Raw genomic sequence first — 27,945 nt, forward strand, 5'->3', positions numbered from 1 at the left:
CGAGACTTTTCTGATGCTACATGGGATTTTATCTTGAAATTGGTTAATTCATTTTCTCTATGTGGCCGGCATTCATTATTGTAATTTAAAGTTGTGCATCGAGCTTACTTCTCCAAATTGGCTACATTTTATTCTAATTTCTCATCAAAATCTGATAGATCAAGACTGAAGAAGGTACATTATTTCAGATGTTTTGGTCATGTTCCTTGCTTTCCAGATATTGGGAAAGTGTCTTCTGTACCTTGTCTTTAATTCTTAATATTAATTTGGCTCCAAATCCTTTACTTGCCCTATTTGGAGGAAGTAAATCAGCTGATTAAATTTGTCTGGGCTACAATCCCATGTAGTTGCCTTTACTCTTTTTATTGCCAGACGAACTACACTTATGAGATGGAAGGATGCTGTCCCTCCTACACATACTCAACAGTGATCTGATGTGATGACATGCTTGACTCTGGAAAAAAAATTAGATGCTCTGCTAATGTAATGAACCTCAATGATTTAAATTTATGGGATCCTTTTCCTTAATTATCTTCAGAATTTTGATTATTGGATCCCATTTTATGGTTTGGTGGTCCTTTCTTTCATGCATTAATGGAACATATATGTTTAATCATAACTTCACAAGGGAAGGGTTAGATTATTAGAATAGTTATTGTTTTATATATATTTGGGGTTTTTTGTCTCTTTCATAGGTTGTTTACAGCTATTTGTTAATATATGTTTATTCTTTTGGATATATATTCTTGTTATTACCAATATAAAGCTCAATAAAAATATTAGAGAGAGAGACTAGCAAGTAAAAATTAGTTTTATTCCATTTTTATAGTTGCCTTGGATTTCAGAGCAGAAGCAGACTATTGAATCCAAACAAACTATGGTGATGTTTGAACTCCAAAAAGCCCATTTCCCATCTGGTTACTACATTCTCTCTTATTTAAATATCTAGGGTATGAGAATCATAGAGTTGTCCAGAATAGAGACAAGCTCTCCAGACCAACTTCAAGCATTAAGCTGTTGACATAGGTCAATCTCATTTGTCCAGATTTGGCCCATATCTCCCTAAATCTTTCCCAGTTTTAAAACTGCCTTTTAAACATTACTGTACCTGCCTCTCCAGCTTCCTCTGGCAGCGCATTCCGTATACTCATAATATTCTATGTGAAATAGTTTCCCCTCTAAATCTCACCCCTCACCTTAAATCCATGCCATCTAAATTTACCCTGGAAAAGAAGATTCATACCTTAAAGAAGGGCTCAGGCCCATGTATGTTCCATTAATGGATGAAAGAAAGGACCACCAAACCATGAAATGGGATTTAAATTACAATCAGGCCCTTCTGGCCCATGAGACCGTGCTGTTCAAATCCCCCAGATTAACCTGAAATCCTGTACATTTCGAAAGGTGGGAGGAAACCGGAGCACCCGGAGGAATCCCAGGCAGACACAGGGAGAACGTACAACTCCTTACAGACAACAGCGGATTCAAACGCTGGTCACTGGCGCTGTAATAGCACTGTACTACCCTCTCTGCAACTGTGCTGCCCAGTGTTTTTACATAAGATGTGATCCCTGACCATCATGATTTTATATCCCTCTATAAGGCCATTATTCAACTCGTAGGGAAATCTGTCCCAGCCTATCCAACCTCTCCTTGTAAAATTAGAAAGAACAATGTTCACTTACTGAGCATCTTTCATTTAACACTTTACAATGAATTACTTTTGATTGTTACCAATTAGTTTTCATTGTTTTTGCTTGCAACAAAAAGTGTTTTAGTGTTGTTTTGGTTGTGACACTGGGGATAGCTCTACATTTTCCAGATGCTGTCATGTTATGTTCTATATATTCACAGGTACATGGATGGGGAAAGGTTCAGGCAGATATGGGCCAAATCTAGGCAAATGAGGTCAGTATGGGCTCATTGGGCTGGAGGTGCTGTTTGTATTCTGTATGAATCTATGACCCTGACACCTTTAGTAAAGGAGGATGTGGGAGAGGGCCATTTTGCAATCAAGCCCCTGCCATCTCACAGAGCATCCCTATCGATCGCATTCCACCACTTATTCCTTGCAAACCATTCTCTGTTATGTTCAGTGGATAGGACAGAAGGCATATTTGTTTATAGTTGCATCTGAATGACTGCTCCTCCAACAATGCCAAGTTCTCTCAGAATATGGGCATGGTCTTTGAAAGAGCTATCACTTATAAATGGCCTTTCACAATAACAGGGCAATCTAAAGGCTGGCTCAACCAATTCATTCATTAAAATGTGGGCATTGTACATTCCGCAATGAAGATGGAACATTACAGCATAGTACAGACCCTTCAGCCCACAATATTGTGCTGATGTGTAAACCTACTCCATAACAATCTTATTTTTCCCTACCTCATACCCTCTGTTTGTGTAACATTAGTGCCTATGTAAGAGTGTCCCTATTGTACCAGCCACCACCACCCCCAGCAATGCATTCCAGGCACCCACTCCTCTCTGTGTAAAAAAAAACTTACCTCTAATATCTCTCTTGAACTTTCCTCCAGAGGTGATCAATTACCATATAATTTTTCCCATTGCATCGGAGAGAGGATAAGTGATACCAAGTAAACATACAAATTATTCCCTTTTCCTTCTCCAAATTGTGTCATGTTATTCATTTGAGGGAATAGAAGAGACAGCGGAGACATAATGGTTCATGTAACTGTCTAGTAAACCAGTGTAATACACAAACATGCTGGAGAAACTTAGTAGGACCAGCACATTTGTGTATTACACTCAACCCCAGCATCTGCAGACTTTACTGTTTAACTATTAATCCAGTGGCCAGGGCTTCCCATCCAACAGCTGTGAAATTTAAATGCCATTAATTTGCACAACATAGATGAAAGACTATCAGACTGTTGTAAAAGCCCACCAGAGTCACTGATGAGTTTCCTCACTAGGTCTAGACTGTACATGACTAAACCCACTCTACCTAGTTTCCTCTTAAAAAGTCCCCTTTGATATGTCCTATCAAGCTGTCGTCACCTTCACAAGGGACAGATAGGGATACACAATAAATGCTAACCTTGCCAGTGACATCCAAATCCTGAAAAGAGTTTCTTTTTAAGGATCATCAAAGTGATGGACAGTATACTTCAAAGTGGTGACCAAGTGTTCTTGAGTGGGTTTCACTCACAAGATAAGAGGAGGAAGTCACAACTGACATTTATTGTATATTCACTTTTCAAGCAATATGAGCATAGTTATTTTTTGAGCTGAACAATATTCAAGCTTGTTTATTCAAGTTCAAGTTTTGTATCAACTGCGTGCAGAAATACAACCTAGTGAAACAGTGTTCTCAGTGGAAAGCATATACGCGCATAACCAGACTTAACACACATGCGCGTGCGCACACACACACACACACACACACACACACAAACAAACAATACATGTGCAGGACAAATTTACAAATAAATAAATAAATAAATAGATGTTTGATTTTATTCATATTAGAGGCTTGGATGGTTATTATGAGCAGATCCTATGGTCGTTTAGCATTCTCATTGAGAGTCATAGATGAGATTCTTTGGCTTGGCTTCACGGACGAAGATTTATGGAGGGGGTAAATGTCCACGTCAGCTGCAGGCTCGTTTGTGGCTGACAAGTCCGATGCGGGACAGGCAGACACGGTTGGAGCGGTTGGAAGGGAAAATTGGTTGGTTGGGGTTGGGTGTTGGGTTTTTCCTCCTTTGCCTTTTGTCAGTGAGGTGGGCTCTGCGGTCTTCTTGAAAGGAGGTTGCTGCCCGCCGAACTGTGAGGCGCCAAGATGCACGGTTTGAGGCGATATCAGCCCACTGGCGGTGGTTAATGTGGCAGGCACCAAGAGATTTCTTTAGGCAGTCCTTGTACCTCTTCTTTGGTGCACCTCTGTCACGGTGGCCAGTGGAGAGCTCGCCATATAACACGATCTTGGGAAGGCGATGGTCCTCCATTCTGGAGACGTGACCCACCCAGCGCAGCTGGATCTTCAGCAGCGTGGACTCGATGCTGTCGACCTCTGCCATCTCGAGTACTTCGACGTTAGGGATGAAAGCGCTCCAATGAATGTTGAGGATGGAGCGGAGACAACGCTGGTGGAAGCGTTCTAGGAGCCGTAGGTGATGCCGGTAGAGGACCCATGATTCGGAGCCGAACAGGAGTGTGGGTATGACAACGGCTCTGTATACGCTTATCTTTGTGAGGTTTTTCAGTTGGTTTGTTTTTCCAGACTCTTTTGTGTAGTCTTCCAAAGGCTCTATTTGCCTTGGCGAGTCTGTTGTCTATCTCGTTGTCGATCCTTGCATCTGATGAAATGGTGCAGCCGTGATAGGTAAACTGGTTGACCGTTTTGAATTTTGTGTGTCCGATGAGGTAGCTAATAAGAAACTCCCCTCCAGCAGAGGTGGCTAGAGAGAATTGGTTTAAGATAAAGGAGAGCCGGGTAGCGGGGTAGAGGTTTTTTAAGGATTACAGCAGTGGTTCCCAACCTTTTACTTTCCACTCACATACCACTTTAAGTATTCCCTATGCCATAAGTGTTCTGTGATTAGTAAGTGATAGCTTAAGGTGGTATGTGAGTAGGAAGGGAAGGCTGAGAAGCACTGCTCGAGAACCAATTGTTACTGAAATATTTTGCTTGAGAAAAATTGTAATTGGCCCATTTCCTTTGGAGTTCTGAAACCGTGCACATAATGAGTCAATTAGGTACAATTAAAACAGTGGTTTTCAAACTTTTTCTTTCCACCCACATACCACCTCAAGCAATCCCTTATTAATCACAGAACACATGGCATAGGGAATACTTAAAGTGGTATGTGAGTGGAAAGTAAAAGGTTGGGAACCACTGGTTTACAGGAATAATATTTTCATCCAGAGGGTGGTTTTAACCTGGAATACACAGCCTGATAGGTGATGGAGGAAGAGGTTAGAGTCGAAGTGAGCTATGACCAACCTCTCGTAGCATGTGTTCAGCGTGCTAAAGATCTTAAGTCAGTTAAATGTTAAGTCTCCAAAATATCTGGTGAACAGAAGAAATCAGCTAAGGCAGTAGGTCTCAACCTTTTTCTTTCCATTCACATACCACTTTAAGTAATCCCTGTGCCATAGGTGCTCTGTGATTAGTAAGGGATTGTTTAACGTGGTATGTGGGTGGAAACCACTGTTTTAATCATACCTAATTGACTCGTTATGTGCAATGTTTCATAGCTCCAAAGGAAATGGGCCAATGACAATTTTTCTCAAGCAAAATATTTATAACCATATAACCATATAACCACTTACAGCACAGAACAGGCCAGTTCGGCCCTACTAGTCCATGCCGTAACAAATCCCCACCCTCCTAGTCCCACTGACCAGCACCCGGTCCATACCCCTCCAGTCCTCTCCTATCCATGTAACTATCCAGTCTTTCCTTAAATGTAACCAATTATCCCGCCTCGACCACGTCTGTCGGAAGCTCATTCCACATCCCTACCACTCTTTGCGTAAAGAAATTTCCCCTCATGTTCCCCTTATAATTTTCCCCCTTCAATCTTAAACCATGCCCTCTAGTTTGAATCTCCCCAACTCTTAATTGAAAAAGCCTATCCACATTTACTCTGTCTGTCCCTTTTAAAATCTTAAACACCTCTATCAAGTCCCCTCTCAATCTTCTACGCTCCAGAGAAAAAAGCCCCAGTCTGCACAACCTTTCCCTGTAATTCAAACCTTGAAATCCTGTCAACATTCTCCTGAACCTTCTCTGCACTCTCTCTATTTTGTTTATATCTTTCCTATAATTTGGTGACCAAAACTGTACACAGTACTCCAAATTTGGCCTCACCAATGCCTTGTACAATTTCATCATAACCTCCCTACTCTTGAATTCAATACTCTGATTTATGAAGGCCAACATTCCAAATGCCTTCTTCACCACACCATCTACCTGCGTATCAGCCTTGAGGGTACTATTTACCACAACTCCTAAATCCCTTTGTTGCTCTGCAAATCTCAATAGCCTACCATTTAATGCATATGACCTATTTAGATTTGCCTTTCCAAAATGTAACTCCTCACACTTAACTGTATTAAATTCCATCAGCCATTTCTCAGCCCACACCTCCAGCCTTCCTAAATCACCTTTTAATCTACGGTAATCTTCCTCACTGTCCACAGCACCACCAATCTTTGTATCATCCGCAAACTTGCTTATCCAATTCTCCACCCCTACTTCCAGATCGTTAATATATATAACAAACAATAGTGGACTGAAACAATTGGGTCTCAACCTTCTCTTCCCACTCACATTCCACCTTAAGCAATTCCTTACTAATGGCAACGCTCTGATGGCATAGGAATTACTTAAAGTGGTATGTGAGTGGAAAGAAAAAGGTTGAGAACCACTGAGATAAATTTTTAAAACGGGAGGAAAAAACTGGAGGTATATTAATTCAGGGGTACAAAAATAAGTTTCAATGTAAGTGAGGGAAAACAGGATGAAAATAAGAATGACAAAGTAAAGTAAGTTAGGTTTAATTTTTTTCCGATTAAATGATGTGTTTACTGTTTCACATTTAGGGTTAATATATATGTGGATGACTCTTGTTTATTGAAAGGCTTCTTAACTGAATTAGAAATTGTAATCACCAAGCTGCTTCAACTTTATGGTGGATGACCAGTCATCCCAGTGAAACAACATTTTTCCACAAGCTGCCAGCAGTTTCAGATTTAAACATGTCAAATAATGGCATATCTCAGTAGCACACACTAAAATGTATCTTGGTATAAATCTGTTCAGCAATCACTTGATTGAACCTAAAAATTTGGGATCAAATTTCACACATTTGACAGGTTATAAAGGGTCTCAAAATGGCATTGGCAGTTTTATAGAACTGCAGCCATGACTATTTTGGCCAAGAAGTTCCTCTTGATAGAGAAATGCAGCCACCAGGATGAAATAAAAGCCCCAAAAGTGATTTGTAGATCGTTTTTGTAGCATGGACAAACTTACCAATCTCATATTATTCGAGATAAAATTAGAAAATGCTGAAAAAGCTCAATAGATCAGGCAGTATCTATGGAAAAGGAAACATTCCACAGCAGCCATCGCTGACTCCAACATCACTGGAACATAGAATCATGAAACATAATATGGCAATTGAACAGGCCTCATTGCCATATTATGTCTGTGCCAACTATGGGGCCCATTTACAAGGCACATTCCCTACCTTCTCGTACATCTATCTAAATGCCTCTTAAATGTTACTGTAGTACCTGCTTCTTCTGGCAGTGCATTCCAGGTACCTACCACACCCTGTACAAAATACTCATCCCATAAATCTCCTTAATTCCCTCCCCACCCACCTTGAAGCTATGCTTTTGAGATGCGTTCGTGTGTTTGTAGGTTAATTGGTGCAATTTGGCAGCACGGGCTCATGGGCTGAAAGGGCCTGTTACCATGCTGTATATCTAACTTAAAATTATATCAAATCTACCCAATCAAAGTCCTCTCATAATTCCATATATTTCTATCAGTTTTCCCTTGAGACTCCGATGCTTCAGAGAAATTAATCCTCTTCTGCACCCTCTCCAAGGCTTCCCATCCTTCCAGTGACACAGAGACAGCTGCATATTGAACTCCAAATGCGGCCTCACCAAATTTTTATACAGCTATAAACAAGATGTCCCAGATTTTATATTCAACATCCCAATGATGAAGGCTTGCATGCTGTATGCCTTCTCTACCACCCTAATGACTTGGTTTTCCATTTACAGAGCGCCATGGACTTACACCCCAAGATCCTTCTGTACATCAATGTTCCAAGGGTTAAGCCTTGTGGAACTGTAGACTTTCCTTATACACTTAACCTCCAAAAATGCAGCACCTTATACTTGACTAGAATTAAACTCTTATCTGCCATTTCACAACCCATTGATTTGTACTCATATTCCAAATTTACACCTTTTCTTGGATGGTTTATACACCCAGTCCCACCATCAGAATATGTTCACCCCACAGTACATGGCTATTCAAACTCTTATTTTGACAGATCTCAGCATTTAATTCTACAATGGATCCATCCTCCACCTTGTCCATTCCATCAGTGCTCTTCTCAGGGCCGTATCACAAGATCACAAGGAGCAGAAGTAGGCCCACTGGCTCATCGAGTCTGCTCCACCATTCTAATCATGAGCTGATCCATCCACCCACTCTGGCCTATTCCCCGCCCTTCTCCCCGTAATTCTTTACTCCTTGACTAATTAAATACCTGTCAATCTCTGCCTTAAATACACCCAATGACTTCACTTCCACAGCCGCCTATGGCAACAAGTTCCACAGACACAGAACCATCTGATGAAAGAAAATTTTCCACATCCCTGTTTTAAATTGATGCCCTTTTATCCTGAAGTTATGGCCTCTTGTCCTAGAATACCTGACCATGGGAAACATTCTTTCCAGGACCTTTCAGCATTTGAAATGCCTCGATGAGGTCCTCCCTCATCCTTCCGTACTCCAACGAGTCCAGTCCAAGAGCCGACAATCGTTCCTCATACGCTAACTCTTTCATTCCTGGTATCATTCTTATAAATCTTCTCTGAACCTTCTCCAAAACCAGCACAGCTTTTCTCAAATAAGGCGCCCAAAATCATACTCAGTTTTCAAGTGAGGTATCACCAGTGCTTTATAGCATCTCAACATTACATCCCTGCTCTTGTATGTTATTTTTCTAGAAATTAATGTAAACATTGATTTCTCATCTTCACCTCCAACTCAACCTGGAGGTTAACCTTTAGTGTATCCTGCACCAGAACTTTCAAGACCCTTTATATCTCAGAATTTTGAATTTTCTCCCCATCTAAACTAAATATAGTCTGCCATAATATATCATTATCCCATGGATTGTCACCTTGTCATGGTGGAGAAGCTTGTGAGGTCCTGAGATCCTGAGGGTGATGCCATCTGGACCTATGCTCCTGGTAGGATCACCCATCGTAGGAAGGACAAGAGTGAGGCCCCTGACAAAGAACAATCCAACCAAGTTCTGAAGGGCCGAAGAGGCAGACGAAGTTACTCTGAACTCAATGACTGTGAAGGTGGCTGAAGGCTGCATCAGCTCCAATCACCATGGTTTCCTTGCCATTGGAATTAGTTGGTTGATTTATGAAGTATCATGTGCTTCTTGGAGCGCAACATCAGGTACACGTTAAACAAATGCACGCCCAGGCATCTCCGCTCTGTGGGCCACCTGAGGGCCCATAAATAGATCAACAACCAAGGCCATTATCCTCGACCGAGGGGTAGCAACAACAATGTCAACAATCATTATTCCACCATAAAAGAGGCTGCACTCTGATGTAATCCGAAGACTTTTCTAATTTTAGGTTCTGGTAACTCCTTCCCTGCTTCCACTGTTTCCATCTCTCCTGTCCTCGCTTTTCTCTCTGGTTTTTCCCCCCCCTTCCTGTTTTTACACTTCTCCCTCCTTCAATACAATATCCTATCACCTCTCATCCCCTCTCCAGCCTCTTTTCCTATCCCTTGATATGCTTGACATCACCACTTCCTACTTCAGTCTTGATAACTTCATTTAAATTATTTACAGCAAGGCAGAAACCAATTCCGCCCAATTACAATTCATCTATTGCCCCATATGTTTTTCAGGATGGGAGGAAAGTGGTGCACTCTGGGAAAACCCAAGCAGATACATGGAGAATGTACAAACTCCTTACAGAGAGCGCTGAATTCAAACCCGGGATGCAGGCACAGTAATTGCATTGCACTCACCGCTACACTAACCGTGCTGCTGGCCTGAATTGTTGGCTGGCCATTTCTACCCATAGATACTGAGCCCCTCTGGCATATCATTATTTGTTCAAGATTCCAAAATACACAGTTTTGTGCCTCTCCTCCTTACCTCTGACATGAATCTACTCCCTGAGTCCTGAGACTATGTTGCATAGTTCTAGTAGAGTTTCTAAAAATGCATGTCTATTACCACCAGTGGCTGTGTCATATTGAATAACTTTGCTAAATGGTTCTGGTAGATTTGTGAGACCTGACTCTTGTTTTTGGAAACCACGCTGATTGCCTTTCATGTACTTTAAATGAGTATTGATAGCAAGCCTTGGAATTCTCATGAGCACTTACTATTTTAAAGCAATTTGCATATCTGATTTCTAATTCCCTGATTCCTCCTTCCTTTTCCTTTTGAATATCAGGATCAAAGAGCCTGCTTTGCAGAAGGTCAACACAACTGCAGGATTATTTGCTGGTCACCAGTTCAAAAAGCACCACATCGTAAAGTCAGCGCATTCTATTCTGTCTGTGAAATTCATTCTTTGAAAATCAATAGAGTGAATTCTACAAATGAACTACAGTGTACAGTCGGCACTGTTTTAATTTAATTTAGACATACAACACGGTAACAGGCCCTTTCAGCCCACAAACCCATGCTGCCAAATTACACCCAATTAACCTACAATCCCTGTCCATTTTGGAGGGTGGGAGGAAACTGGAGCACCTGGAGGAAACCCACACAGAGATGGGGAGAACATACAAACTCCTTATAGACAGTGCCAGATTCTAACTCTGGTCACTGCCGCTATAACAGTGTTGCGCTAACAGTTACACCAGTTGTGCAGTTACCAGTTAAATCCTTTCAGTGCAATGTGGCTTTTAAAAAATGGTGGAAATCAAGGAAAGTGAGCACATTTATCCATTGGCTCTCAGCCTCACTTGAAATGAAAATTAGGTGTGGCACCTAACACGCAGCATAGCCAATTGGAGTTTACTTCATTTTTCAGATCTCAGTAAAAACGTTTCTGAGAAAGTCTCAAATGTCTGGTCATCCAAATTCCGTAGGCTGTTCCAGATTTCTCCTGGTATCCCTTGATCCCTCAAGCTCGAAGCAAAATATCCACAGCATATTTTAGAGAAGGTTGGATGTGTACATGGAGGTGAGGGGGTTGGAGAGTTATTGACGGTGAGCAGGAGGTTTGAGCTAGTGGAGTTGTTCTAGTGAACCGGTGCGGACTCGAAAGGCCGACATGGCCTGTTTCCGCTCCGTAAATGGTTATATGGTTATATTTCAGCTAGAGATACAGGTGCATTAGAGCCAGAACCATCAGGCTGAGGAACAGTTTCTTCTCATGGGCTGAGAGAATGCTGAATGACCGAATGAAACTGCACAGACAAACCTTCCGAGACTCTCATATTCATGAAACAATATTCATTTTTATATATGCAGTCTGTACTGCATATGTATCATTTGCATGTGTTATGTCTGGTTGTGTGTTTGCATGTTTTGCACTAAGGAATGGAGAATGCTGTTTCGTCACATACTTGTACAATCAGATAATAAAAAAACAAACTCAAACTTGAACTTGAATGTATTTAATCAGTGATTCTCAACCCTTTTATTTCCACTCACATACCACTTTAAGTAATCCCTATGCCATAAGTGCTCTGTGATTAGTAAGGGATTATATGGGTGGAAAGAAAAGTTTGAAAACCACTGTATTAATCATATCTAATTGACTCAGTATGTGAACGGTTTCATAACTCCAAAGAAAATGGGCCAATGACAATTTTTCTCAAGCAAAATATTTCAGTAACTATTGGGACTAGGGCTGTGATTCTCAACCTTTCCTTCCTTCTCACATACCACCTTAAGCAATCCCTTACTTATCACAGAGCACTTATGGTATAGGGAATACTTAAAGTGATAAGTGAGTGGAAAGAAAAATGTTGAGAACCATTGTATTTAATGATTCAACTGAATTCTGAGAGAGATCATTCCATAGATTCACCACTCTCTGGGAGAAGAAACTTTACCTCATTTCAGTCTTATTTTTGTGAACCAGATCTGAGCTACCAACTCTCAGGAACGTCCTTCTTGCATTGAATTTGTCTGGTCCTGTTAGAATTTTGTAGGTCATTCACAGAACTACTTGAAACATCTCCACCATTCTGTGAGGTTAAGGTTCATCTGATTGTTCACCTCAGTTCCACATTTCCATCCAATCCCTTTAATCCTCCATTCCCTGTAGTCCAACAATCTCTCTCAGCTGTGAATACCTTTAATGACTCACCATTCACAACTCTCTGGGTTCAGAATTATGTTATTATTCATTCATAGGATTCAGCTGTCACTGGTAACATTAGTATTTTATATCCATCCCGATGTCCTCTGCTGAGGTATTAACATCACACTGCGCAGGGACAGCAGATATGCTTCCCTAATGAACTTTGCTGAATGAACATCGCAACTCAGTTGAACAGTTTTCAGTATTAGATCCACACTTTTATTTAAATTCCAGATTTATTTCATCAGTTGAATGTAAAACCTCCAGTTGCCATGATGGGATTTGAACTCACATCTATGGATGAATATTTCAGAAGTCCAGCTGTCAATCCAATAATGCATCTATTACCAGATGCAGTAACATAATTATTCACAACTTTCTGGGTTTCAAAGACAATTCTCTCTCATTTTAGAATCCAGGAGGTAATCACCTACTGAGCATCCTATCTTGTCGGGACCAGTTAGAATCGATATGTTTCAAAATTCCGGAGACTATTGTCCAATCAAAAAGAATCCAGAGCTGATTGTTGCAAGGGCAATGTGAAGTGTGGTTGATATTGCAGTGCTCATGGCTGAAGGTGAATTTCTAGCCTTCTCGATGAAGCCCCTTTGTATCAGGAGGCTAAAGGCAATCTTTGATCTTAAGTCTAAATTCAGTAGAGAGACACTGTCAAAGTTTAGGTCGAGAAGAGAGTGAAACACAAAAGTCTGCAGATGCTGTGATTGTAGTAAAAACACAAAAATGCTAGAGAAACTCAGCAATTCACACAGGTTCCATAGGAGGTAAAGATTTTTATTCAGGCATCTGCCAGGTTTTTGCTCATACCTCAAAGAAGGGCTCATTCTCCAAAACTTCAAATATATATCTACCTCCCATGAACGCTACAGGACATGCTGAACTCCTCCATCATTTTTGTGCTTTTACCTTTAATTAGAGAAGAGCCACACTATCAGGTCTTCACTGTTATTAAGAATGTGAAGGAAGTGGAGGGGGCTTCACGTTAATTAAGACGCCTTTGTGCTGGTTGTAAAAGCAAATCAGCAAAAAAAAAATGCTCTGAAGCCGTACAGTTGAAAATGTAAAATCTCTCAGGTTGTATCAAAAATAATTATTCTACTATTTGTGTGTAAATCTGACCTGGTATGTGTAACTGCAAAAACAGCAGTTCCTACGCTATCCTCTTGTAAGAAAAGCAAACCACCATCAGTGTTCTATCCCAGAACAATACCCTCAGCATAGAGGTACCACTTATGCCTGGAATTTAGTATATTTAATTACACCTGATGTACAGGCCGCCTCAGTAATAAGCTATATGTGGGACGTTTTACTCTGAACTCCATCATGGCGAGAGACTAGTGAATAAGGGAAAAGAAAACCTTTGAAGGCTTCCTTGAGAAAATGTAACATCCTCACTGATTCACAAAAGTCCCATGTGCATTTTGCTCTTAGTATGTGATTATTATAGTTTTGGACTTCTTGATGTGTCTATTATATAGAAAGTTCTGAATTGTGAAACTACCTAAATGCAAGCAAACGTTTACTCTGTTATGTTAGGAGTGAGTCTTTGGTTCAATATTTGGCTGAGAATATTGAAATCTGAGGATAGGTAACTTTTTCACTGTGTTAATACTGTCACAAGTCCAGTGGACCCCAAAGTCCAGCACCAATAGAAATTGACCAAGACAAATGGTTACTTTAACAAAAGTTGCTTTAATTTTCTTTAAACTTAAAAACAGGATCAAACTTTAACTTATTACCATTAATTTAACTTAACCTAGCTTAACCCCCCTCTAATTCTAAGCGCAAATGTATGTAATGTGTATATGTTCAGAAAAGTTATTTGATTCATAGTGCAATCTCACTTCTCACTCCTCCAAGTTCACAGGTATCAGGCAATTCTTATACTCTGCACAGAATTTGACATTTATGAATTTTCGCCAGGCTCTGGTGCTTACAGGTAAATGGTTGCCACTCAGGAAGGTTCTTGTTGGTTTCAGAGAGAGAAATTTGTTGATTGTTGGACACACACAAATTGATTTCCTCCAATCAGTCACTTCAGTGTTTTGCCAAAGAAACTTGTCCCATCATGGGTTTTCAAAATGATAACCTCTTCTTCCTGGCCACCACAGAGTTCCTCTTGTTTCCCTTATTTCCTTTTGTAAGGACCACAAGGGTTTTAAACATGCTAACTCAGAAATCACAACCCATCTTCAGAAGTCAAAAGCCACTGCAGAAATTTCAAACTGAATTCTCTCTCTCTCTCTGTTTGCAAACCACATGACCCCTCTTAGAACAGCAAACTGTAACCAGACAGATTGCTGGCACAGGAATCAGTTTCTGCTTGGGCATCTGTTGCTTTAAAGACAATAGTCCATTTACTCCATAATATCAGTCCAATTAACACCTACTTGTGAAGTCTCCATAGGCCTTCTTCAAAGTTTCCGTAAAGTCACTGTGGACATGAAGTCTCTACCTATGCATAGCTCTTGCATTTTAAATGAGATGTCTTTTGTGAAGTGTTACTATGTTTGTCACGGACAAGTTTCTCTTGTGTCTTGGTGTGAGCTTGCAGGCGCCTCAGATTGAAGAGACTGCCATCCGTGCGGTACCGGATGTAAACAGCGTCTTCATTGTTGGGGTCTTTCATGGCTTGGTTCAGCATCATGCTGAAGAAGATTGAAAAGAGGGTTGGTGCGAGAACACAGCCTTGCTTCACGCCATTGTTAATGGAGAAGGGTTCAGAGAGCTCATTGCTGTATCTGACCCGACCTTGTTGGTTTTCGTGCAGTTGGATAATCATGTTGAGGAACTTTGGGGGACATCCGATGCGCTCTAGTATTTGCCAAAGCCCTTTCCTGCTCACGGTGTCGAAGGCTTTGGTGAGGTCAACAAAGGTGATGTAGAGTCCTTTGTTTTGTTCTCTACACTTTTATTGGAGCTGTCTGAGGGCAAAGACCATGAACTACTCTTTGCAGATGATGTCGCTTTAGTTGCCCATTCAGAGCCAGCTCTTCAGCGCTTGACGTCCTGCTTTGCGAAAACTGCCAAAATGTTTGGCCTGGAAGTCAGCCTGAAGAAAACTGAGGTCCTCCATCAGCCAGCTCCCCACCATGACTACCAGCCCCCCCACATCTCCATCGGGCACACAAAACTCAAAACGGTCAACCAGTTTACCTATCTCGGCTGCACCATTTCATCAGATGCAAGGATCGACAATGAGATAGACAACAGACTCGCCAAGGCAAATAGCGCCTTTGGAAGACTACACAAAAGAGTCTGGAAAAACAACCAACTGAAAAACCTCACAAAGATAAGCGTATACAGAGCCGTTGTCATACCCACACTCCTGTTCGGCTCCGAATCATGGGTCCTCTACCGGCACCACCTACGGCTCCTAGAACGCTTCCACCAGCGTTGTCTCCGCTCCATCCTCAACATCCATTGGAGCGCTCACACCCCTAACGTCGAGGTACTCGAGATGGCAGAGGTCGACAGCATCGAGTCCACGCTGCTGAAGATCCAGCTGCGCTGGATGGGTCACGTCTCCAGAATGGAGGACCATCGCCTTCCCAAGATCGTATTATATGGCGAGCTCTCCACTGGCCACCGTGACAGAGGTGCACCAAAGAAAAGGTACAAGGACTGCCTAAAGAAATCTCTTGGTGCCTGCCACATTGACCACCGCCAGTGGGCTGATAACGCCTCAAACCGTGCATCTTGGCGCCTCACAGTTTGGCGGGCAGCAGCCTCCTTTGAAGAAGACCGCAGAGCCCACCTCACTGACAAAAGGCAAAGGAGGAAAAACCCAACACCCAACCCCAACCAACCAATTTTCCCTTGCAACCGCTGCAATCGTGTCTGCCTGTCCCGCATCGGACTGGTCAGCCACAAACGAGCCTGCAGCTGACGTGGACTTTTTACCCCCTCCATAAATCTTCGTCCGCGAAGCCAAGCCAAAGAAAAGAAAAAAAAAAGAAAACTATGTTTGTGAAGTGATGTACACATTAAACCCCCCACAATAAAGACATATTAATATTTAATATACCCCATAACAATATGGATATAGGAGGATCAGAGCCAGCACCACCAGGCTGAGAAACAGCTTCTTCCCACAGGCAGTGAGAATGCTGAATGACCAAAGGAAGTGTTCACACTAACTATCGGAGCCCTCATATTTGTGAAACAATATTTATTTATTTGAATATATGAATATTTGCCATGCACATCTCTAGTTTGCCTGTAGGTGCATTATGTGTGATTGTGTGTTTGCGTGTTTTGCACTGCAAACCGGAGAACGTTGCTTAAGGGGGTTGTACTTGTGCAATCAGATGATAATAAACTTGACTAGAGAGCAACAGGTAACCTTGTAATTTTCTATGATTTAAGACAGCAAAAAAATTATGATGGTATCTCATACATTACCAGGAAATCATCTTAAATTGCATGTGATTTCTTTTAACACAGGGATGTTGTTGCATGCCAGCTATTATACAGACTTGACGGAGTGAGGACTTGATCCAGTGACAGGGAAGAGCTGGACTTGCTGCATGGATATTAATGGCTCACATATTAGAAGACATTGCGTGGAGGATCCACTGAGCCCCTATTTAGTTTGTGAGTTACAGAGGGCAGGGTTATTCATTGACCTAAACCCAAAACAGTAAAAGAACAGGTTCTGATCCATAAAGGGGCATTGTGGAAATAGGCAGTAGCTATTCACAGAGCAAAACAGTTAGTGCTGCTGTCTCAATGCACCATTGGCCTAAGTGTAATCCAGACATCTGAGCGCCTGCTTCTGCATAGAGTTTGCATGTTCTCTTTGTGACTGCTTGGATTGCCTCCAAATGTCCTGGTTTTGTCCCACATCACATTGATGTACCAGTGACTTAAATTGGGGTGCATATAACCAGTGGTTATACACATCCCAGGCAGCAAAAGGATCAAAGAGAAGATGATGCACTTGTGCAAAAGAGGATAAGTGAAACCGCTGTAGCAAAATAAAAGAGAGATGGTAATGAAGAGATTGTTTTGTTGGATGTCTACGGGGGGCAGGGGGGGCGGTTTAAATATGTAAAGGGCTAAATGCAAGGAAATAAATGAGAAATCTTAACCTGCTATAATTAATGGAGAATATTAGATACGGATATTGGTTCAATGAGGAAGGGCCAGACTTTGGTTTGTTTCCAAAGTAGAAGCTGAACATTTTGCCAGCCATTGTTTTATCAAGTCTTTGCCACTGTCCAGACTTGTCTCCTGCAATTTCACTGGCTCTTGCTACGCTATTTAAGATATTATCTATCAATAATGTTTAGACTTTTATTGCTTGTGAGAAATCTAACTGTAATCTGGGCAGAACTAGCACAGTTAATTCTTTGGCAAGTTCAATGAAAAAAACGAAACCCTCCCTACCTCATAACCCCTAATATTTCTTTGAAGGTGCACTTTTAATGCACTCAAGCATGAATTTGATAAGATGCACCTTAAAACAGCCAATAAAACCATTTTATTTTGGAATACATACATTAACTTGCCAATTTCTAATAATTATAAAACACCCCACCCCCAGCTCTCATACATTACAGTTTCCCACCAGTTCACAAGCTGTTGATCCTCTGCAATTACAGCAGTTTAATTGCAGCCTCTAACACATAAATAAAGTCTTGCGGAAGGGGTGAGGTCGCTGAAGGTGTTTGAAAAGATGGAAGCCTTGAGCATCTGCTCCTCCCGTTTAGCTCAGACTTTCTTGGATATCAGTAAAAACACAAGAGATAGATCAGGACAGATGCAAAGTCTTCATAAAACCATAACTGATACAATCTTCAGCTTCTTCTGATATGAAAAGAAATCAAACGTATGACCAAAACAATTTATATCTTCTCTTTATTAAAAAATTGCATTGTTGAAGGAAACCTTTGAAAATACTGTCCACTTTACCCCTTGCTTTTCCTCCATAGCCCTGCAAATCAATGCACTTCAAGACTTAAATGTCCAATTACATTTTGGAACATCCTGTGGAATCTTCTTCCACCAATCTTTCAGTACAATGTCCCTCATCTCAAAAATCTTCTGCATGAGAAAAAAATTTGTCACACTAGTTGTTTTATCTTCACCCATTCATTTAAATTTTCAAGCCTTGGCAACCAAACCATTTGTCAATGGAAGTGATTTCCCCTGCTTTATTCCATCAAAACCCTTCACAAGGCACTTTCAGGTGGCCAATTGCCCCGCATGTAAAGCTGCATGTTTAGGCAATATGCGGCTATTTTGAGGCTACCTGAGTGTGCAGGAGGCGCTCTTGAGGCGAGCTACGTAACCCTCCTCTGAGAGGGATAATCACCTCAGCTCAGTGGCTCCCCCAGCCACCTGAATGCAGCTGGCTGAAAGTGGGCAGGAGCCAGAGTGGGCTCAGATCCGCATGTGCAGCTGTGTCCTTCAGGTGGCCAGCGTTGCGCTTTAAACACTGCCACCTGAACGGCAATTTAAAGGGCCGCTTCTGCTTCTTCAGGCGCATTCTCAGCAGAGAATGCGCCTGAAAAAGCCTACAGTTATGTTCTCTTAACCTTCTCTGAACTAAGGACAACATGTTCTCTACCTTCAAATAAAAATAGGGGGTTATGAGGTAGGCAGGGTTCAGTTTTTTGGGGGCGTCAGCACTACAACATGGGCCGAAGGGCTGGTGTTGTGCTGTAATGTTTTATGTTCTATGTTCATTGCACAATTGAATCTTTATTCTCTGCTATTCTACTCATTAATGATTTTTAAAAAAATCTGCAGTTGCTGGATATCTGAAACAAAGACAGAAAATGTTAGAAACACTTAATTAGTCTGCAAGAAGGAAACAGTTACTTTTTATCAGGTTGATAGGCACCTACCAGTAACCACAGAGGCTAGGCTGAGGGAACGATAGGCTTTAATATACAGAAGAACCTTTCTGGCCCAGATCCAGGTAAAGGAATGGAGGGAAGGGAGAGGTGGCTCGACCTTTATGGCCCAGGACCACGGGGGAGGAGTCATAGGGAATGAGTCATCAGTGGGCGGGCCAGCTCCATATATACAGTAGTCCACAATAACTATATACAATGGAGGAAACATATCACCACACAGGTCAAAGACCCTTGTCCTGTCCATCCCTCCCACTCTATCTCCAGAACTTAGGACTGACTTTTATTTTTCTTTCCCAGTTCTAATGAAAGTTCATCATCCACATTTTTAGCTCTTTTGAGCCCCAGTGACACCTCAAGAGTCATTATAATATTTTCTATTTTAATTTTGAACATGTGGCATCTGTGAAGATCTTATCATGAAATAACTGAATAAATATTTTGGAGGTTACTCCGTGGCAGCTCTTTAAAAAGTGTCCATTTCAGCTTTCAGTTCCATGATCCAGATCAGTTGCTGTAGCTCTGCAAGTTATTTCCTGTCAAGTGCCTTTCCAAATCTCTTCTAAATCAACTAATTGGCACTGTTCCCACGACACCCAGCAGTGTGTTCCAGATCATAACCACTCTCTGCATGGTATAAAACATCTTCTCGTGTCCCCTTTGTATCTTTTGTCCAGTTTCTTTGGATCTGTACCTCCTAGTCCTTGAACCATGCAAAAATAAGAAAACCTTTTCTCTATTTATCTTTCATAATTATGTACGACTCTCTCATCTTCTCTCTAGGATCTGAACGCCCAGGCGAACAAACCAAATTCTCAACCATAACCACGTAGATTGAATTGCTCATCAGTGGAAGCATCCTTGGGAGCCTCTTCTCAACATCATTCCAAAAATATGGTGACCAAAATATTCCAATTGTGACCTGACCAGTGTTTTAGAAAGATTCTATATAAACTCTCTGTTTTTGACATTATATAGATTCTTGAAATAAATCCAAAATTTAGGGTTGCAATTGGATTTCATGTGTAGACACTGTGATCTTCACAATGTTCCATGTTTCATTCGTTATAATTCATGCAATTACATCTGATTATTTAGAATGATATGGTTTATGGTGATGACCAAGAATTGTGACCTGCTCCATTAGAAAGTAGTTGGGCTCTGCTCTTTGCTCTTTCAAGAGATGTGAACTTTGTTTTTATTTCCTTAATAAAAGTCAAATTAAACATAAAACTTCTGCAACACCCATTTCATACTCTTGCACAAACAGAAGACCAACCCTAATATCAATAAATCTGCAATTTATTTATTAATATTATTCAGCTTCAAAGCTAGGTTCAAGTCAATATTATAGATGATGAACTAAAATGAACTGCACATCATTCATCTGTATCACATACATTTGAACAATGGCAAACTCAATTGCAATGTACTGAAGTAACACATTGAACTAAGTTACCTTACCATCCCTTACCCGACCAATCCCCATGTTTCACAACCCTTTTGTTGAGAAATGCTGTTTGCCGCAGAAGTCGCTAAATTTGACACACGCCAAGGAGATGGCTCCTGGAGTGTGACTGAGTTTGATGAAATAGAGGAAGTAGCTCAAGTTCAGTCACAAGGATCGGAAATTGACAAGTAATCAACACAAATTCAAAAAATGACTGGGATTATCTGATACAAAAATGTTGTCATGTTATCTTCTACCAGACGTTAACTTTGCAAAAGTGATTAAGGTCCATTAAGGTCCAGTTATATTATAGATAAAATGGAATGGATTTTTTCAAAAATTGTAATTGGGAACATCACTCTGCACACATTAATAAAGTGAAAGTGATAAAGTTTGTGATCGTTTGTGTTGCACTTTATGAATTAAACAACCTTATTAAACTGTAATAACACAGCAAAAATATTCCAAATTGCTTCTTTGGAGCATTATTAAATTCTTGATGCCAAGACAAATAACAAGATTCCAGAGTTTACTCGAAGACCAAGGAAACTGTGTTGGCTTGTTTGTGTTGCTTGATGGAAAAGAGGAAAAGTGACAGAGAGATGTGGAGGGGAAAAGGGAGGAGGGTTTCAGGCAGATGATGTTACAGAAGTGGAAATAAGCACAGTGGTGGCACAGAAATGAGGTCCAAAGGTTAACACAGGATTAAATGTGTCATAATGGACTGAGTGAACTCCTGCTGTAAATTTTTGTGGCTGCATCAACTATTGAGTTCAATCAAAGCAGTTTGAGAGGTTGTCAGAGATAATGTTGGGAGGCATGGTTAGTGTAATGATTAGTGTAATGCTGTTACAGCACCAGCAATCAGGACTGGGGTTCGAATCCCATGCTGTCTATAAGGAGTTTATACATTCTTTCTGTGACTGTGTGGGTTTCCTCTGGGTGCTCATAGCCTGAATATGCCTAGTATTTTCTGATCTCAGAAGCTAAGCAGACACAGGACTGGTCAGTACTTGGAAGGGAGACTGCCTAGGAACACTAGGTGCTGTAGGTTTCTGTGAGGGGCACTGGACAAAATGGCGACTCTCTGACTGCCTTACAATGGTAAAAAATTTCATGTTTGTTACATTCTAAATGTAGTATTATGTGACAATAATGGAGCCTTACCTTTATCCAGTTTCCTCCCACCATTTAAAAATGTACCGGGGGTTATAGATCAATTAGCTGAAATTGGGTGGCATGGGCTCATTGGCTGAAAGGACCTGTTTCGTGGTGTATGTCTGTCTGTGAGATTGAAGCAAATTGGTGAGATTCCTTTATGTTCAGAACTGTCCAACTCTTAGACACTGCATGGAGAATAATTCAGCTTGCAAGCCATACTGCGACCATGCTTGGATCCGCTGAATAATGATGTAGGGTTCATTGACATGTTTACTTGTGGAGATTCACCGGCACTCAGGGATTTAAAGTTATATTATAAACATATAGTAAATCCTGCAGGAATCCACCAGTCTTGCAGCAACCATAGAAAGTAAAGGTATATTTTTGGACTGAGCCATTCTTTAAGATATAAGCAAAAAGTGGAAGGTGTCTGAATAAAGACTGGGAGAGAAAGGGGGAAGAATGGGAGGGGGAGGAGTCCAGACCAACAAACACAAGGATATGATAATAGGAAAGGTGAGAATTGATTTTGGCTCTGTGAAAGGAGACAGAGAGAAAAGGGAGGAGAGAGACAGAACTAGAGGAAAGGATATAGGCGGACAAAGATGGATGTGGGGGGGGGGGGGTAGGTAATAGAAACCAGAGAGGTTGATGTTATTGACGCCGCTTAGAGGGTGCCCAGATGGAAGCTGAGGTGTTTTTCTGATTTGGGGGTGGCCTCAGTCTGGAAATGCACGAGACCATGGACAGACATGTCATTAAGGGAATGGGATGGGGAATTGAAATGGGTGGCCACTAGGAGATCCATGCTATTGCGATGGACAGAGCCAAGGTAGTTATAGATCAAGGAGTGCTATCTCCACATCCAAAATAACAATAGCCTTAGGATAGAGTGAATCTTATAGTGAGACAGAAATACCATTAGGTTTCAGACCATCATGGCAATGAAATCAATGGCACCATTTGATAATATGTCAAGAATTTTCAAGCATTAAGGTATAGCCTGTCTCGCTTTACACCTGAGATCTTGGCCCTTTCTTCATGGATTCATGGGAAGTAAATATCACTTGCATGTCCAGCATTTATTTCCATCCCCGAACAGCCTGGTTGTAGAAGGCAGTAATGAGACATGATCCTGAACTGCTATCGTATATGGGGAAGGGGCAGTCACAGTGCACTAGTGCAATGGAAGTGGAAAGAGAAAATGTTTAGCCATGTGAGTGATGTGCCAATCAAATAAGTTTCATTGTCCTGTTGCTGCAGATCCCTGGGTAATTGTTAAAGTCACGCTACACAATTTCTACATCATGCTCCAAATTGGGTCTTGGTAATGGTGGGAGGAGTTTGCAAAGTCAGGATTTGAGATCCCAGCCTCCAGCCTGCTCCCATTATTAGACTGGTCCAGTTTAGTTTCTAATCTAGCGAAGCTCGGTGTAAAGTACTTTTTTTTCCCCTCCGGTGAGCTACAGGGGTTAAAGTACACAAACAATGTCAGCAAGAATTTCTATTTCACAACTGTAATCTATCACGTGGAGGAAACAGGGAGACAGCTTGTTAAACTTTAACTTGTTTATTTGTGAAGTCAGGGCAGCAATTCCTGCAAATTTAATATTAATCTCATAATCCAGATATCACAGCAACATTCAAACAAGTGGATGATTTCAAGTTCAAAGAGCTACATCTAGTCTACGTATTGAACTTTATTAGAATGATTGAACTTTGCAGAAAAGTAAAATAACATTCAGTCCGCTGCTTGCATTTATGTAGTTCTCAAAATAGAACCTCATTCTGTTGAATTCCATGGTTTAATCTTTCCCACTATTTTGCCATTTTATCATTGCCATTACTTTTTCAGCTAGAGCAGTTCATGTCACCTCAGCCTTCTTGGTAAATAGAATCTCTTTGATTTGCTTTTTGCTGATGGTTTTCAAGTTACACTCTTTTGTTACTGACTGATCAACTGGTGGAGTTTGTTCTGTTTTCCATTTTCTAAACCCTTCATTTCTGAACACCTGTCCCACTCCCCACTTTAAGCTTCTTAGTTGGACATCAGGACCACCAGTTTTGCAAAGTCCCCCTGCAACAAAAATAAATTAAACTCCTCATCCCAGGAGTCAGCAAAAATTAAACTACAGATACAGAAAATACATTTAAAGGCGGACTCATCGTATATGCCATGATGTTGGCAAGGGTGAGAAGTTGGAAGGGCACAACGGTTCAGCAGTTAGGATTCTCTGTGTGAAATTTTCAGGATTTCCTACAGGTGGTCCATTTTCCTCCCTCATGCCTCATCGCCAACGTACGCTGGTAAGTTAATAAGTTCCTCTAGTATTAGTGAAAGCTGGGTGGACTGCATGGGCTGAAGAGCCTGGCTCCACGACGATTCTCCATGTTGGAGCCTCGGAGATAGCCACGAATGTTGAGCATGGGAAATCAGGGATTTGTCAGAGGTTAAGCATCAGCGAAATGCCCTGCTCTGCATGGAATGTAAGGAAAGAGAAAGTGAGAGTGACAGCATGCAAAACTACGGAGGGAATGGAACACCAGGATGCCATATAACTGTTGCATTCTCCATAAGAATCAAGCTATAAGGCCCCACTACAGTGTACTAACAGTAGATCTGACCTGGTCTATAACTAAGCAAAATGAAACACGGAAGTCTGCAGACAATGTAATTGTAGCAAAAACACACCATAATGCTGGTGAACTCAACCTGTCTTTCAGCGTCCATGGGAGACAAAGATATATTGTCGACGTTTCAAGTTTGAACCTTTCCTTAAGGAATAAACAAGAATGAGCAAAGAACAGGAAATCTCAGAATACAGACAATGCCGGCTGGGGGAGGAATCCAGACCAACAAAAGGTGTTAATTGGATATGATAAGGTGAGAATTGATTATGTCTGTGCAAAAGGAGACAGGGAAAAGAGAGAGCGATAGAGCTGGGGGAAGACAACAGGGGAAGAAGTGTGGGGGAAGGTGTTTAACGAAAGCCAGAGGTCAATATTAATGCTGTTCAGTTGGAGGGTGCTCAGTTGGAAAATGAGCTGTTGTTCCTCCAGTTTATAGGTAGTTTCAGACTGGCAGTGCGTGAGATCATGGACAGACATATCAGAAGGGAATGGGATGGGGAATTGAAATGGATAGCCACTGGGAAATCCAAGCTATGGCGGCAGACAGATCTGAGCCCAGTTTCTCCGCCATTTTGAAGATGAGGTGTTGTTCCTCCAAAACCTAAGCAAGACTCCAGTTCCGCAGCAAAACTTTCTAAAACCATCCTTTAGAAGCATTTCACATTTTCTGCACTCAGATCATGTCATGCATGTAGCTACGGCATTCTGTAACTGCCACAGTCACTGCCTGTTCGATTCGAGATGTCACACTTCTGAGGATTTGCTGCAGAGAACTTCATAAGGATTCATCTTTCATGGTGCATAAATCATGCTTTAATTTCTTATTTTGATCGACCCATGGTGCCCAGTCTGCTTTTTCAATTCCTTAATATTAAAATTGGTGGATCACCACAGAAGAGTGACTTCCCATCAGCAACCTGTAAACGATTACAGTGGAGAAATTTGTCCTTGAATGCCAGGTGCAAGGATATCCATGAGAACTGGCAAAGGGTTGCATTCCCCCTCTGCACATTCTGATCCATTGGCACCCATCAGAAGGCGAGTTAATATTCCCTCTTAAATGCAGCATTCAGGATCAAAGGCAAGTTTGTCTCTCCATTCCATTAGAAGTTCCATCTACAGATTCTGGGCATTCTCCGTGAAAATCAACTGGGTGGTGCATCACAGCTTGCTCACAGGAAAGGATAATCCAGAGCAATTCTTTGGGATAACTTGTCACATCTTACCCTTCTCATTCATACTCCAAAATAAACACACAACTGAACGTACCTTCCTCGGTTTGACGACACAGCATTTGTTCAATACGTGACCTAATTAAGTACATTCACTATAAGGATCAAGGAAAGTCATGCCTGCAGATCTATTACTGCTACTATTTGAAGTCTCAGGCTGTCTACCAGCAGTTTATGAATTACATAATAACATCTTTATTAAGGTGTGGATGTGGTCCAGTAATAAAGCCAATTATGTTTCATCAAAATCAACTATGATTTAATATAATTAAGCATTGCTTATCCCACCCTTGCTACACAGCTGTAGCATTAATCTCTGAGTGTTTCTTAGTATTAATTAGAATATAATTATATGTCTGGAATATAGCTAATTACAGCTCATGGTTTGGGATTACACAGGGTTGCAATTACTTCTCATGTGGTACATGATATAAAACACAGCTGATACAGACAAGAACAGTAAGTATCAGATAAAAAGATTGTCAAAGCCTTATTCATTACCTACAAATCTTTTCATTAATCTGATTTTTCTACCATTTTCTTTCAAGGAGATAATGCAGAAAATTGCTGCATTGAAAGCTCCATCATGAGGTAAATCGATTGATTAGCTTGTTAAGAAATATTTCCCATTTCCAAGGTAGGGTATTTGAACAAGTGCTTCAGTGAAGGGACGATCTCATTTCAGGAGGAAGTTATTTACATTTGAGTTCCAGTTCGAGCCCCAGTCTGGAGCCTGAACTCAGAATTCCATGGGGTTATTACTAGGCCTTTTCATAGTTGGCCTCCCCACGGAGGCCAGCTTAAAATCCCAATTAAAAGGTATGTCTTACCTTTCCATGCAGGCCCAGAAAAGCCAGCTCTGATGTCACTTTTCAGCCGGGAGGAGGCTGGGGCATTGATGTGGCTTTCAGGAGGTGTGGTTACTGGTGCCATGACGCCATACATATCTGCTGAGCAATGTACAACTTCATTGCCCATAATTCCCCCACACAGCTGGAACTTCTCTGCATTTCCCAGAATGGTTCCAGCTGTGTGGAGGATTATGGGCTGACAAGCAGCACTAAAGGCCAAAGCAGCCATCAGAGCTGTCACAGCCTGCCCCAGCTGCCCCCTGACAGCCCCAGCTGGCTGGCACTGCCCTGACAGCCCTCACCAGCTGCTCCTGCCCTGAGGGGTCATGGAGGGAGAGGAGTGAGTGAGATGGGTCACCGGCTGATAAAATCATCAGCCCGCCCCCTAGCCAGCCGCTTGCAGCGGCATTATATTCATGCTAGGTGGTGGAGCGCTGGGTTCTGCCGTTGACCCTTCCCCCGAGAGGGATTGCAGTCGGCGCCTTGGAGCTGACCAAGGTGCACTCAAGGAGGTAAGTCTCCCGACAAAAGGACGGAGAATCTCCGCCTTTACACTCAGGCTTTTTGTCTGCATGAAAAGGCCTACTGACGGATTGCTAAACTGTCAGTAACTCTTTGTTTTGAGGAGATATTAAACTCCCTGACTTCTCAGATGGACAAGAAAGTTCCCACAAATCTTTGCAGAGCAGGATGTTCAGCTCCAATGTCCAGGCCAGTATTTTTACTTAATAAATAGATTGTCACAACATTAATTGTGGGATCTTGTTGGGCGTGAATAAGCTGAACAATTTCCTATTCTACAAAAATGAATACACTTCAGATGTACGTTGGATCCAAGGCATATTGACCACAATTTTAAAGGGACACAAAGGGTGATATATAAATGCAAATCTTTTAAGATAGAACGACACAATACAGGCCATTCAGCCCATGATGTTGTGCCACTACAATCTAAATCCACTACAATCTAAATTTTCCCCTCCTCATATCCATAAATCTCTATTTTTTCTTACATACATATGCCTATGTAATTGTATTTCAAATGTCTTTTTTTTCATTTCTGCCTAGTTTCCAATATAATTAATGCAGTCATCTTAATCAACAATTAAAGTAGTGGGGTTTAAAATATTGCACTATTATATCCTAAACCACTTAAATGCATGATTCCCACAACTATTGCCCATGCTCGATTCAATTCATTCGAAATAGTTGCAACCCAATCATACCTCCAAAAATCCATAATTCCATCAATTCTATTATCTTTTTTTTTTTTTTTTAATTTTTTTATTTTTCACACCATAAATCACAATAGCCATGATATACACTTTTTCTTTTCCACACATTTACAGTGACTTTTTCTCCCTCCCCCCTCCCTCCTCCCAAGCCACCCCCCCATCCCCCCCCCCTCATCCATTTTAGTTATACAATCTAGGTTGCATAATTCTATTATCTTGATGAAGGGCTCAAGCCAAAAATGTTGGCTATGTATCTTTATCTTTTCTACATAAAGTACACTGTTTGTCTTGCTGACCAGCTTTGTTTTTAACTTCTTTCACGACGTCTGCAGACTTTTGTTCTTTACTCGATTCAAATTGTGCTTATTTTCCCGACTCTCACAATTTATAAGTTGCTCCCCATTTAGATAACAAATAAAT

The 27,945-nt window shown here is 41.3% G+C and overlaps 1 protein-coding gene and 1 long non-coding RNA gene across 3 annotated transcripts in view; one reads left to right on the forward strand and one right to left on the reverse strand.

The window, feature by feature from the left end:
- LOC138735786 (transcription factor MafB-like) overlaps positions 1-27,945 on the reverse strand; it is a 312,630-nt gene that overhangs the window by 217,997 nt on the left and 66,688 nt on the right. The gene's annotated exons all lie outside the window — the stretch shown is intronic.
- Positions 12,612-20,775, forward strand: LOC138737447 (uncharacterized). Its single transcript, XR_011340929.1, has 3 exons — positions 12,612-12,661; positions 16,549-16,698; positions 19,749-20,775. It is a non-coding gene; the product is annotated as an uncharacterized lncRNA (long non-coding RNA).

Source organism: Narcine bancroftii, chromosome 6, assembly GCF_036971445.1.
Source record: "Narcine bancroftii isolate sNarBan1 chromosome 6, sNarBan1.hap1, whole genome shotgun sequence".
NCBI lineage: Eukaryota > Metazoa > Chordata > Chondrichthyes > Torpediniformes > Narcinidae > Narcine > Narcine bancroftii.